Here is a 14,881-nt window from a genome sequence, read left to right as displayed (position 1 = left end):
AGTGACACACACGCACCCGGCCATGCACATGTAAAAGAAACGATCTACCATCAAACCAGGCCACCTTTTTCCATTGCTCCATGTTCAGTTCTGATGCTCACGTGCCCATTGTAGGTATTTTTGGCGGTGGACGGGATCAGCATGGGCAGTCTGACCTGTCTGCGACTACACAGCTCCATACACAACAAGCTGCGATACACTGTGTTCTGACACCTTTCTATCATAGCTAGCATGGACCTTTTCATCAATTTGTGCTACAGTAGCTCTCCTGTGAGATCGGACCACCCGGGCTCACCTTCCCTCCCCACACGCATCAATGAGCCTTAGGAATCCATGACCCTGGCAGCAGTTCACCAGTTGTCTTTCATTGGACCACTTTTGGCGGGTACTAACCACTGCATACTGGAAACATCCCACAAGACCTGCCATTTTAGAGATGCTCTGACCCAGACATCTAGCCATCACAATTTGGGTTGAAGATCAGAGAGCTGTCCATGGGAGAAAAGCAAACCATTTTGAAGCTAAGAAAAGAGGGAAAACCAATCAGAGGTATTGCACAAACACAACAATTTTGAATGTCCTGAAAAAGAAAGAAACCACTGTCATACTGAGCAACAGATATAAATGGATCACAACATACATGAATTGGGGAAACAACAACAGCTAATGACAGAAACATTGTGAAAGCTGTGAAAACCCCCCCAAAAACAGCAGTCAGTGACATCACCAACATCTTTCACAGGGCAGGGGTGAAGGTATCATAAGCCACTGTCTGAAGAAGACTTCGAGAAGAAATATAGAGGTCATAACACAAGATGCAAATCACTCATAAGCAGTAATACTTGTATAATCAGAGTGGAATTCACAAAGAAATACAGAGGTGAGCCATAAAAGTTCTGGAAAGCCCAAAGTGTGGAGAAAGAAAGGATCTGCTCATGATCCAAAACAAAACAAGCTCATCTGTGAAACATGGTGGAGGTAGTGTCATGGCTTGGTCTTGCATGGCTGTTTCTGGAACAGGCTCACTAATCTTTATTAATCTTGTAACTCATGATGGTAGCAGCAGAATACATTCAGAAGTTTATAAGGACATTTGGTTTGCCAATTTACAGATAAATGCGTCCAAATTAATCGGGAGGAACTTTATCATACAGCAAGACAATGTTCCAAAACACACTGCCAACTCAAAATAAGACTTTAACGGGGGAAACAGTAGAAGGTTTTAGATTGGACAAGTCAATCACCAGACCTTAACCAAATTGAGCACCATTTCACCTCCTGAAGAGGAAACTGCAAGGAGAAACCCCTTCAAACAAACAACTAAAAAATTCTGTGGTAAAAGTCTGGAAAAGCATCACAAAAGAAGACCCCAATAATTTGATGATGTCAGTGAGTCTCAGGCTTGATGCAGTCATTGCAAGCAAGGGATATGCAACCAAATATTAAGTGTTATTTACTTTAATTTACTTCAAGACTTATCTGTTCCTATACTTTTGCTCACCTAAAAATTGGGTGGTCTGATACAAATGGTTCTATGTTTTATGTTGTTTAACAAATTAAATAGATGTAAATACCAGGAAATAAAAGCTGAAATCCTAAACTCTTGTCTCATATCCATATTTTGATGTCAAACCCAAATGTCTTTGGTTTATAGCACAAACAGATGTATAGGCCTTGCCATTCCAATATCCAGTATTCAACCTGCCCTTTGTTAAATTTACCCAATGCCACTATTTGCACTTCTGGTAGATAGTAAACTGCATTTCTTTGCTGAGTACTGTACTTGTAGTGTGCAATGACAATATAGTTGTATCTATCTATTTATCTCTAAATCTAGTACCATGAAGTGATCTTTGTTTCATCTCTCTGGGGAAAACTTATAGCACACAATGTCTCTTTAGACAAGATTTTAAATGGAATCTCTTTAGAAATCTGTGACCTTTATGCATCAAATATACCCTTTAAGGGAACACTTTTTATTTCAAGTTTATTATCATGTGATTGTACAGGTCTGCCATGGTCTGACATGGATCTCATACAACCAAATGAGGCTCATTTAAAACCGAAGTGCCATAATGTACAAAAGTGAGAGGCTTGTTAACAAGAAGAAAAGGCTATGTGGGCTTGTGGCTCGGCATTAAAGAAGAGGGACCATCTAATTTCTAAAGCATATTTGTCTCGCCTCGGAAGACTACTTTGAATGCTGTCTTTAGGAATGATACAGAACCACTGATGAGAACCACCCTTGATCAAATCTGTTAAAGTATGAAACATATCAAATGCATTTCTGATGAAATATCTTTTATGTGTTTAGTGATTATGGTGCTAGTTTGTTGGCTGATGTTGTATTTTCATTATTATTAGAGACTTTCTGCCATACTGATGTCACATTACTGGCACAGTTACAGTGGCACTTAATAGAAGAAAATCCTTCAAACAGTCATCCATCCATCTTCTGTATCTTATCCTACACATGGTGGCAGGGAGCTTGGAGCCTTTCCTAGTGAACTCAGGACACTTAACAGGGGACACCCTTGATGAGATTCTAACCCATCACGGGGCACAATCATGCATGCACTTACATTCACACACTACGGACACTTTGGACATGCCAATCAGCCTACCATGCATGTCTTTGGATTGGGGGAGGAAACCAGAGTACCGGTACAAGGAGAACATGCAAACTCCGCACACACAGAGTGGTGATGGGAATTGAGCCACCAACCCTAGAGGTGTGAAGCAAATGTACTAACCACTAAGCCATGTTGCCCCTCCTTCAAACATACTTAAGTGATAACAGATTTTTCCTATAAACAAAAAAGCACCATTTTCCAATGGATGTTCAATGTCATAATAATGAGAAATTCATAGGAGGCATTGGAGTAAATGCTGAACTCAATGTCCCAGAATGCAATGCAGTTATATGACGCAGTTGAGACTCAGCTGGTAGTGATCTACAAGATGATGAGGGCAATGGCATTGATAAGGATATTAGCACGAAAGTTGAAGTTTGCATGAAGCATGAAGTTAAGTTTGAGAAGAGAATACAGATAAGTAGGTCAGAGAGCTGGACAGACTAAAGGACTAAAGTGCTCCTGCATCACTGTCTTTACATAGAGATGAAGCAAGGATTAAATCCCACTACATCACTATGAGTCGAATGGTACTGTGGATAAAAATGTAGGAAACTGTTAACCAAAAAACTGAAAATTGAGCTACATGTTGAAATAGGTTTAAACTAAACTCAAAGTCATTACTTGAACCACACAAGATCACATATTAATTATATATATATTGATATGCAAGTTGTTTATCCCTACACTACTCAGATCTGTGCTTGGACTAAATTTTGCCAAATAAAGAAATGCAAAGCAATGGCAGAATTGAAAAGCAAATACATCATTAAAACTTTGAAAGTTAACACCATTTCCTCTGTCATAACATCTCCTTTCCTCTGTGAGATGATCCTCAGCACATGTGTCAATAAAAGACGACTAGCAGCATGTAGAGATGCAAGATGTTCACTCTGATTAAGTCATCATTTCTGCTGGAAGGCTGAAATAAAAAACTGTGGCTCACGGATGAAAAGGTAGAAAGCACACTCACTGGTCAAGGTCAAAAGAAACAGAGAGGACTTTTAAACAACTAAGCAATTAGTATGTCTCCATTCTTTTCTGGTCTTTATCACTTTCCCATCAAGCTCACACAAGAACTTAAACACCCTTTCTTGGATTTCGTTGACTTATTTTACCATCAGAAAGCCCTAACCAGAACAGCTAATCCAAAGAAAAAGGTGCTCTCTAATCCAGTGTTTAATCATCGTTTACGCGACACAATCTCTGGCTCAATCCTGCTCATGTACATTTGAATTATCTTCCCTCACAGGAGTATTTTGTCTTGGATTGCTGGGAGTGTAATTTCACCTAATTAAAGATAAGGCAGTGTTGCAGCTATTCCTTTTTGCTAAGTGATAAAGCGCGTGGCTCTGATAACCTGAGGAATAGTGTTTCCTCTCATACAATTTTTCCCTCTAATCAACATGCTAATGAGATGATCATAAGATCTTAAAACAAAGGAAATTATTTACATTTTTTCTTGCTTGTTATAATGTATGTATGACAAGGCGTTATCACATTATCGGGTTGATTATAATTTCATGGCAGATATTTAAACTGTTGAAGGGTAATTGTTCTTAAGACCCATATGTCACTCAGAATCATGAGACTGAATCAATCTACAGTAAATGACACCATTATTTTGAGACACAGTTTTTGTATCCTGGAACGAGTAATAATCACAGGTTAAGAACGCCTTTCATCACATTTGATTTATAGGTTTATTACAGAGACAATGATTTTTAAATTCTGATCAATATTCATGGCAGACTAGCTTAATTTCCAGAATCACACAACCTATATTATTTACAGAACTAGCTACAGAATGTAGATAATAAGCAGTTGTTTGCACAAATCAGATGTATGTCCACTAAAAAATTAATTCTGGATGGAAATCGTATCCATAATAAATAAATAAATAAATAAATCTCAATTAAAAATCTTGTATGGTTGTACACTACTTGTATTGTTCTCTGCTTGATATATGGCTTTGCTTGTGTTAGCATCTGCTAAATGAATAAATATAATGTGTGTAGGTAGCTTTGCCTCCTGTTGCTGGAAATCACCAGCTGTCATTGAAAGTGAATAACTTGAAAGTGAGTAGTATAAAATAGTTATACATCATAACTATTTTGTGCTATGTTATAGCAACTGTAAACAGTCCTTCCCTCACCAGCCTCTGTTTTATCTATCCTGAAGACTTTCAAAAAGTTATAGCTTTACCTCTGACAGTTACAAAGAGCTGACACTGAAGACTCCTTCCATAATTGTTAAAGATACATATTTAATCATCACAGAAGACGTTACCATATCAACAATGACACCATCACAAACGAGTGCATTCAAATTAACCTGTGATGTGCTACTGGAATTAATTTCAGAGCTGTTTTTAAAGCAAATTAATCAACACTTTCTAACCAATCGCAGTCAAAAACTGAACAATGCTGTGTATCTGTAGCATAGCTGTCAGTCTTTAACCACGTGGATAGCAGGCTATAGAATAGCTTACAACAACAGAATGTTTTTTTCATTTTATAGAAAATTCTGTGTAATCAATGCATCAATGAACAATATCTTTGTTAAAGAAAGTTTTTCTAAATGTATTGGTAAATGAATTCCAATAAGAGCTGAAGTTTAAAAAGCTAGCACTTGGGATACAGCCGTATTTTCTGTGATACCAGAAATACTCACTTATTATTTCGGAGAAGCTGTCCATAAATATGCAACTGAATGATATCCATCATGGACTTCAATTACTAATTTTCATACTTATGTGATGACTGAATTAACCTCTGGCACTAATTAGTTTCACAACAATAGCTGAGCATGGAGAAACTCTGGTGCAATTTTTCAGCTAATCCACTCCCTAGAATAAAAAGTGTTATGTAAGACTTTGACTGACAGAGCGTAACGCTTCTATGTCAAACCTTTCCCATGCTTAGCAAAGTCTTTCGGTTTGAAACATTTCTGTCTGTAGAGACATAACCGCTGCAAGTTTTCCAGATCTTGATGTCGCACAGCACAGGAGTGACATCATTCCTTAGCAACCAGACTACTAAGCAGGCTGGAAAGTGTGTGTGAGAGGGATAAATTAGAAGAATTCCTTTAGTGCATGAATAAAACATGACCCAAAGACGCCCGTGAATTATTGAGGAGGCAATAACGAGCTGGGGTAGTTGAGGGGCTTTCAAAGGCAAAAAGGGTGAACACTGTGTGCTGGCAAAAGGCCTGGGATTAAAATGTTGCCTCTGCCAACATGTGCTGAGGGAAAAAAGAGAAATAAAAAAAGCATCTTGCCACAGGATGCAGAGGGGAAAAAAGACAGTTGCTCAAGGGTTGTTGTGTGTTTACCTCAGGGATTCATGCGTTAAAAAAAGAATGAGACTGAATGCAGAGCTCTGAGGCACTCCAGGGTTAAGTGTTGAAGCCACAATCATGTCATGTGATTCTTTTCATGCTTAATTAACGGTGACCTCCAATAATAGCAGCCATGTTTTATATTCTCACTGCCAGGATGTTGTCAGGACCAGATGCTTGCAGGTTTCATAGATGTCTAGGGGAAGTTTGAAGCTTTTAAAAGGAAGATGAGATAAACTGAGGTTTTTGGAGTGTGTAATTAAGAGGACTGTGCACCTACGTAACCGTCAGTAGTGACTATCCATTTTGTTTTCCAAAACCAGTTTTATTTTAAGACAACGTCGTTCATGAAGAGCATGAAGAGAGGTCAAACATTTAGCCCAGTGGTTCCCAAAGTATGATTATTTATTTATTTATTTATTTATTTATTTATTACAAAGGCGGATGCTTGACTGAAGTATTTTTTAAACCACTGAATTAGCCAATCAAAATCGTCCATGACGTCCATAGACATGAAATGTAATGAGGTAAGTGCAAGATCTTGTGTTCTACTGAAATAGCTAAATTCCTATTAAATAGCTGACATTGTTGGCAAGCTAACATTAGCATAGCCTAACTAGCCAGAATGTTACCTAAATAGTTACAGTGTGCATGCACTAAGCACTTAGTGTTTACCATCACTGTAGACAATCTGCTATATGAGTAGAACATATAAACAGTTTTATTTGATCAGCCACTCTGAATGCATTTACTTCTTTCTGGGACACTTAACCGATGGTCTAATTTACATACAATCTGTATTTTTGAGTTTTGATTTTTTTTTTTTTTAGATTTGTATTCATAATTTTGAATGATTTTTTTTTTTTTTTTTTTTTAAAGTCAAATCTTACCCCTAGCAAGTTCAAGAAATACACTGGCATAAATGTAAATGTGTTAAAAACACCACAGGGAAAAAATAGATTTAAAAAATGTCATGTGTATGTAATTCATATTCAGATATTTATGTCAGCTTCTAAGCTCCATAGAAACTTGTTTTTTGAGTGGCAAATCCACTTACACTGGATGTTTTGGGATGTGTGAAGAATCCAGGGTGCCTGAAAGTAACCTGGAGCTGTGAGACACCAGCACCATATGAGCACTATAGGACAGCACATGTCTATGTAGATTATTGTACTTACAAAATACATTTTACATTATTTAATGCATATTCATTTGGACTTCGCTGAAATGACAGTGGTTTCAGTTGGGATTCTGTATTTTAATAAGATAGAGGGAAAAAAATCCAATGATTTTTTTTTTCAGCTGTTCAGTTAAACAGGTAATTAATCCATTTCCCATTCTGGGCTGTAATGTCTTGCTGCTGACTGTATTTCCAACAGGAAGAGGGATACTGTTGTCTAATGCAATTGTGTTTGCTACCGTACTGTGTGCTGTGTTACTGTTATTTATTGATATGTTATTATTTCTGTGGTGTATCATGTTAATATTTTATTATGCCTAACTCCCACTGAAAACAAGCCTCAGTTATTCCCCACCCCCCCTCCTACTGTATGAGGGGGTATTAAATAAAACAAATGATCAGATCATGTCCTATGACTGGATGTCTGGCACACATTTAGAGGTGTTGCCAAGAGCAATGGGGAACCTGAGCGAAAGTAGGAAATGAACACATGAGCAATGAGCCAAGCTTTTCCAGCTAAATGAAACTCATCAGACAAAATGAAAGGGCATGAAACAGAAGATATAACTGTATCTCTTATCTCGTTGCATTTACTGTTCACGGCCTATTCCGAATATGCTTAGTGTTCTTGGGTGCATGACATACTGTATATGAGTGCAGACTATGCTCTCTTCTAAATTACATGAAGAGTTTGTAGAACTTTATAAAGTAGAAAAAAGTAGGGAGGACTTGGGCTAGACCTCTTTGCCAGACCTCCTTGAATAGTATGGAGGAGACATGAAAGTGGTGACATGGAAACTCTGTCACTAGTGGAGAATGTGAAAGATGGGAATTTATAGGAAGTTCACTAGGAAGAATTTGGAGCTTCAGGTGTGGACTTTACAAACTTTACAGCTCCATCTTGCATCAAAAGCTGTAGTAGCGCATTTGGTTAGAAACAGATTTCAGCTAAAAACTACTTGATTGTGAATTGCTTGGCATTATTTATTGATTTTTGTTTCAGTATATTCTAAGTTTCATACTGTGTCAATATTAACGAATAATAACGAACACATCATATATAACACACAAAGGATAACTGACTTTACACATCAATGAACAATGTGTCACTTCGGACAGGTTTTAAAAAGTAAACCATGTTTCCAAACTTTATTTGTGCCCACACTCCAATTGTGACTGAAGAAGAATGCATGGGAATGTGTTTTTGCTGCCATTGAATCCTATGATGAAGCTGTAGCACCCAGAAAGTCAGCCTCGGCAGTGTTGATTGTTTCTCATTTCAATACTTTGGGAAAATACAAATAAACAAAACTGTTAATTAAACTCTTTTACTCAGTTTTAATTGGCCTGTACGGTCTAATCAGATGGTGACAGGCTTCAGCTTCAGTGACTGTAGGGGAAAAAGATGGGTTTTCCTTGATGAACTAACACGCTGCATTCACTAATGTGGCGTCCTATTAATAATTCAGTCATAAAACTTTTTGAAAGACTAAAGTCAGAGCTATGGAGGTTATCAGTAATACTTTCTATGAAGGCAACATATACTATGAACCAGAGGTGGAGAATACTTGAGTAATTGTACTTTATAACTATAGATGAGCATTATTTTGGAGTAGTTATACTTGTGTTATTGAAACTGAATAATTAAAATTCTTAAATTATATTTACAAGAAGGAAAAACCCTACTTTCTACTTCTTACATTTTTATTTAGACTTTCAAAGTACTCCTTACAAATCTCGTATTTGTCTTCTTTCATCCAGCCAATGCCTGTATGTGGTATATTTATCAAATGGGGTCAGTTTAGCGTCTAATTATTTCAGTTTTGAATTTATCATTGAACTGGGCCAATTTGTCATCTGTGGTTACCTTCTCATGCTGTACAATGTAGTTAGTGCTATAGCTATCTGTGTGTGCTTGAAGATAGATAAGCCACCAGACTGCAGTGTAGAAGTTTATTTCCAAAAGTTGGCTAGTGTCAATGGAAAAAAATATAAACATCAATATATCCTGTCTGATTAGCTCATGTCATCTAGCTGGTTAGATTTAGTAGAGAGGTTCATGAACATTTCTAAATAGTACTGAAAATTGTCAGATTAGCTCATGTTAGGTAGCTGGCCAGTGTTACCAGTGAAGATTATAAACATTTATGAATATAACTGAAAATCAGAATATTTTGTCTCGTAATTTAATTTTAGCAGTAAAGATAAATATTACAGGAATCAAAAGTCATGTCAGGTTAGCTGGTGCTAGCTAGCTGATTAGAGTTAGCAGCAAAGATTATAAACAATTCTAAGTATTACTTAAAAGTCTTGTCTGGTAGGTGCATTTTATCAGGTTAGCTAGTGTTAGCAGTAAAGACTATGAACATTTATGAATATGACTAGGAAATCACCTCAGTAAGAATTTTATCTTCGTAATTTATTTAGTATTTACAATATAAATACATATTAAAGGAATAAGATATTGTGTCAGGTTAGGGCATGTTAGCTAATTGGCTAGATTTAACAGTGAAGATCATGTATGGATGTAAACTAAAAATCTTCTTGAAACCTTCTTTAAACTCCTCTCAAAGATTTTGCCAGGATAGACATCTATAGAATATAAGGCTCTATTTGTCACATACATACACTCACTGCCCACTTTAATAAGAACACCTGTACATTTATGCCATTATCTAATCAGGCAATCAGGTGTCCCTATTAAATTGGACAGTGAGTGTACATTACAGCTTGAACACCAAACATCTAATCAGTAACCTAAAGCCTTAACTGTTGAGCCACCACTGCCAAAAAGTGAGTCATGTTAGTGAACACTGTTGGTAAAGGTTATGAATATGGCCTAAAATCATCTTAGAAATCTTGTCTTCTGTGCTAATGTTAGCTAGCTGGCTAAGAAATGCTATGTAAAATACTTGCGAATATATGAAGGCCAATGAATTTCTTTTTCTCAATTGATATAACCATGTCATCTTCACTGAAAAACAATTTCACTGCATTTACTTAATTCAAATGCATACACTGGTTCCATGTGATTGAACTGAATAACATGAACATAATTTGTTTTCCTACATCCAACATGATTTGATCATATATTTGCGCACTCACCCAAACAAAGGATCGAAGCCAGGTTGCTGGTTTACAAGTTGTCGCAATAGTCTCCATACACAGGGGAAATTAACACTTTTTTAGCAAAATGTCTTCCAAAATTTTCCATAATTTTATACTTCATACATTTATATTTTATATGTATTATATATACACTGGAACCATGTCCTGTGGTCTGATGAGACCAAGATAAGCTTATTTGGTTCAGATGGTATCAAGCGTGTGTGGCGGCAACCAGGTGAGGAGTACAAAGACAAGTGTGTCTTGCCTACAGTTAAGCATTGTGGTGGGAGTGTCATGGTCTGGGGCTACATGAGTGCTGCCAGCACTGGGGAGCTCCAGTTCATTGAGGGAACCATGAATGCCAACATGTACTGTGACATACTGAACCCGAGCATGATCAGTATGCAGTATTCCAGCATGATAATGACCCCAAACACACCTTCAAGACGACCACTGCCTTGCTAAAGAAGCTGAGGGTGAAGGTGATGGACTGGCCAAGCATGTCTCCAGACCTAAACCCTATTGAGCATCTGTGGGGCATCCTCAAATGGAAGGTGGAGGATCACAAGGTCTCGAACATCCACCAGCTCCGTGATGTCGTCATGGAGGAGTGAAGAGGACTCCAGTGGCAACCTGTGAAGCTCTGGCGAACTCCATGCCCAAGAGGGTTAAGGCAGTGCTGGAGAATAATGGTGGACACACAAAATATTGACACTTTGGGCCCCATTTGGACATTTTCACTTAGGGGTGTACTCACTTTTGTTGCCAGCGGTTTAGACATTAATGACTGTGTGTTGAGTTATTTTGAGGGGACAGCAAATTTACACTGTTACCCAAGCTGTACACTCACTACTTTACATTGTAGCAAAGTGTCATTTCTTCAGTGTTGTCACATGAAAAGGTATAATCAAATATTTACAAAAATGTGAGGGGTGTACTCACTTTTGTGAGATACTGTATATATAGTACAGATGGATCTAAAAAAAAAAAAAAAAACACCAAGAAAATCATGGAAAAGTTTTTTCTGTCATTTAATTAAAAAAGTGGAACTTTCATATATTCTAGATTCATTTCAGAAAGCGAAATATTTAAAGCCTTTTTTGTTTTAATCTTGATGATTATAGCTTACATCTCATGGAAATCAAAAATCCATAATCTCAAAATATTAGAATAAAGAGGCAATCAGCCTGTGGCATTGCTGAGGTGTTATGGAAGCCCAGGTTGCTTTGTAGCCTTCAGTTCATCTATATTAGGTTAAGCCAACCAGTTACTAGTAGTTTTGGCACTGTGGGCAGGTGCCAAATCCTGCTGGAAAAGGAAATCAGCATTTCCATAGAAATAGAGAACAGAGTAGACCAACACCAGCAGATGACATGGCACCCCAAACCATCACTGACTGTGGAAACTCTTCCTCCAAACTCTGGGACCTTGATTTCCAAATGAAATGCAAAATTTACTTTCATCCACCCCATTATTTTGGTTGTGTGTATTGAAGCAGACAGACATTAAAGACTCAGGAAACCTTTGCAGATGTTTTGAGTTAATTAGCTGATTAGAGCTCTTCTCAGGTCGACATTTCTGTATTATAAATTCTTTATCCTAATATTTTGAGATATTGGATCTTTTTTTATTTCCATGAGCTTTAAGCTATAATCATCAATATGAAAACAATAAAGGCTTTCAATATTTCACTTTATGTGTAATGAATCTAGAATATATGAAAGTTCCACTTTTGAATTAAATTACAGAAAAAAATACTTTTCTACAATATAAAATTTTTGTGATGCACCTGTATATGTACAGTTTTATAATATATTTTATTATTATGATAAAATACTTACTTGTTGAGTGTAATAGTGTAATGTCTCCTCCCCTTAGAAGCACTGCCTCTGCCTCAGAGTCAATATGTCACGATTTGGAGGCTTTTTTGGAGATGGATGCAAGTGCAGATTTTCAGTTTTAATGAATATCCAAAACCAAAACACAAAACAAGAACTATGAATGGGCAGAAAAACACTAATCAAGGCAAAATCACTAAGGCATGAATCAAAAATTAACAAAGATCATGAGCACAGACAACCGACAGCAACGGAAGACAAACGCAAGACAAGGAGTGCAGTGCAAACTGTGGCTATATACATATAAATGCTCGTTAACATGTGATTCAGGTGCAGGTGGTCATGTTACCATGATGCAGTGAGGTGCAGTAGCTGCCGGGAACTGTAGTCCACAGTTCTTTCTCTGAAATCACATGACACAGACCTGTCTCCTACCCCCCCAAAGGCACTTCTCCAGGAGAAAACACTCCTTCCCCCGGCGGTCCTGCCTCTCTGGGCAAAATCTTTTCGCAGCCCCTTAAGTCCTGAGACAGGCAATATCCAACAGATAGCAGGCATGAGGTTGGGGCAGGCTTGCCGGGGTCACTAGACAGCACCCAGGCATGGGAATCCACTTCAGCAGGGCGACAAGGCAGAGCGATGCCCTCAGCAGAACAGGAAGGCAGAAATTGGTTGGCTGTGATGTCGACCTCAGACAGGAACTAGGCATGCTCTCTAAGGTTCAGGTGTGGGGTGGTCTCTTTTGCACAGCAGAGAGATGACATGTTATCCCTGGTCTGGTTTGAATGCAGAGCGATGGCTACTGCACAGTCACCAAGAGGAATGAAGCCTAAGTCATCGCTTGAGGGGGAAGCAACGTTTCCCATGAAACTAGAGGGGGAGCGATGCTCTCTGCAAGGTCCGAGGGGGGAGCGATGTTCTCAGTAGAGCAGGAAGGGGGAGTGACATATGGCTCGAAGCAAAGAAAAGGAGCAACGTCCTCGACTGAGCAGGAAGGTGGAGCAACATCCTCGGCCGAACAGGAAGGCAGAGCAATGCCCTCGGTCGAGCAGTAAGGCGGAGTGACGTCCTCGGCCCAGCAGGAAGGATGAGCGATGTTTGAAGCAGAGCCTGCCGTTGTAACATCTGAGGTGGAGCAGGGAAGAAAAGTGGTGCTCTTGGGCACACCGGGAGGCAGAGCAATTACCCCCAACCTGTTAGTGAAGTATCGGTTGTGATTGCTTCTGGATGGGAAGGCACAAGCCCCAGTGGCATTCCAGCCCTCAAAAATGATAACCAATTCCAGGGTTTCAGCATGTGGATACAAGCAGGAGAAGCAACAATCATATGATGACAATGTCTTGTCCAGTTCAGCTGTAAGATGTTGCTCCACCTATGGAGAGGTCTGAGGTAAAGCAACCCCAATGGAACAATGGATGTCACAGCCACCAATATCCCCATTAACGGCAGAAGTTTTGTCCCCAGTCAGAACCAAGTAAGTGATGAATGCATTCTGTCCAAGCATGTGACAATGTGGCAGACATTGTGAGAGAATCCAGTTTAATTCTGCTGAACTTTACGGATTGTACTAGAACTAGATGACTCTTTGTGTCATTGACAGTGAGGTCCAGCCTCTGAATATGCTCCAGCAAAATCCTGGTGTCGTGTAGAACATGTTGTCTTGTTGGGGCACAAAGCAACCAATTGTGTAAATAGGGCAGAATCCTCATGCCCTTGGACCAAAGAGGAGACAGAGCTGCACTCATGCATCTTGTAAAAACATGAGGAGCCAGAGACAGGGCTTTAAACTGATAAACCTGAATCTGACAGCTGAATATGAGACTTCCTGTGGTGGGAGCAATGGGAACATGAAAATAAGTGTCCTTTAACTCGACACTCACGAACTAGTCTCCTTCCATCACAGATTGAGGAATGTTGACTTTGCATACCGAAACAGAAGCAACTTTAGGAACATATTTAACTGTCATAAATCCAGAATTGGTTGAAACCTGCCATCCTTCTTTGGAACAAGTAAGTACATAGAGTGAAACCTGGCCCTCTGACTGAGGGGAGGAACTTTTTCTATGGCTCCCTTCTCCAACAGTGAATGAATTTCTAGAGAAAGAGCCATTGAACTATTTACATCTGAGGTTGCCTGAGGCTGGGGGGCAGTGTGGTGACGAAATCGCTGCTCCAGAATTGGTTAGTGTGGGTGAGCTCAAAATGTTGTGCCGGTACAATTGGCAGTTCCCTCATGGTCTTTTTACAATTTTCAGGCAACCATGCCTGAGTGAGCCATAACTGGCACCAGGCTATTAGAAGGGTTGCTGAGACCATCCCAAGCTCATGAGTTGCATGATCCATAGCCAGTACAGCAGTTTGTAGGAAGTAATTCACCATGGAGTCATTTGAAGACCCTAATGTAGTATTGTAGGCAAGAAGCAGCTGGCAGATAGTATTCTCTGCTCAAGTTATATATGCTACTGACTCATATGCCTTCTTCAATAACATGTTGGTACGTCCACACTGTGCACTTGCGAAGTGTACCTTGCCTCTTAGTGCTTCATCAAGTGATACCACCAATGATGCCACTGGCATCAATCTCAGGCACCTGTCTCACTCCAATGGAATTGGGCTCAGCCATTGAGACCTGTAAGTGCGCTGGAAAACTGTGTCAAAAAGTCATTACATGGTGGCATAGGAAATATATTTGTGCCAGAGGCTTGCCTGAAAAACATCTCATTTATGCATGTAACCTTGTTCCCTGAGAAGGGAATGAGGCTTTGTGTGAGCTTTATACTGTG

Source organism: Ictalurus punctatus, chromosome 10 (genome assembly GCF_001660625.3).
Source record: "Ictalurus punctatus breed USDA103 chromosome 10, Coco_2.0, whole genome shotgun sequence".
In the NCBI taxonomy this organism is placed as follows: domain Eukaryota; kingdom Metazoa; phylum Chordata; class Actinopteri; order Siluriformes; family Ictaluridae; genus Ictalurus; species Ictalurus punctatus.
Note: the sequence above shows the minus strand (reverse complement) of the source record.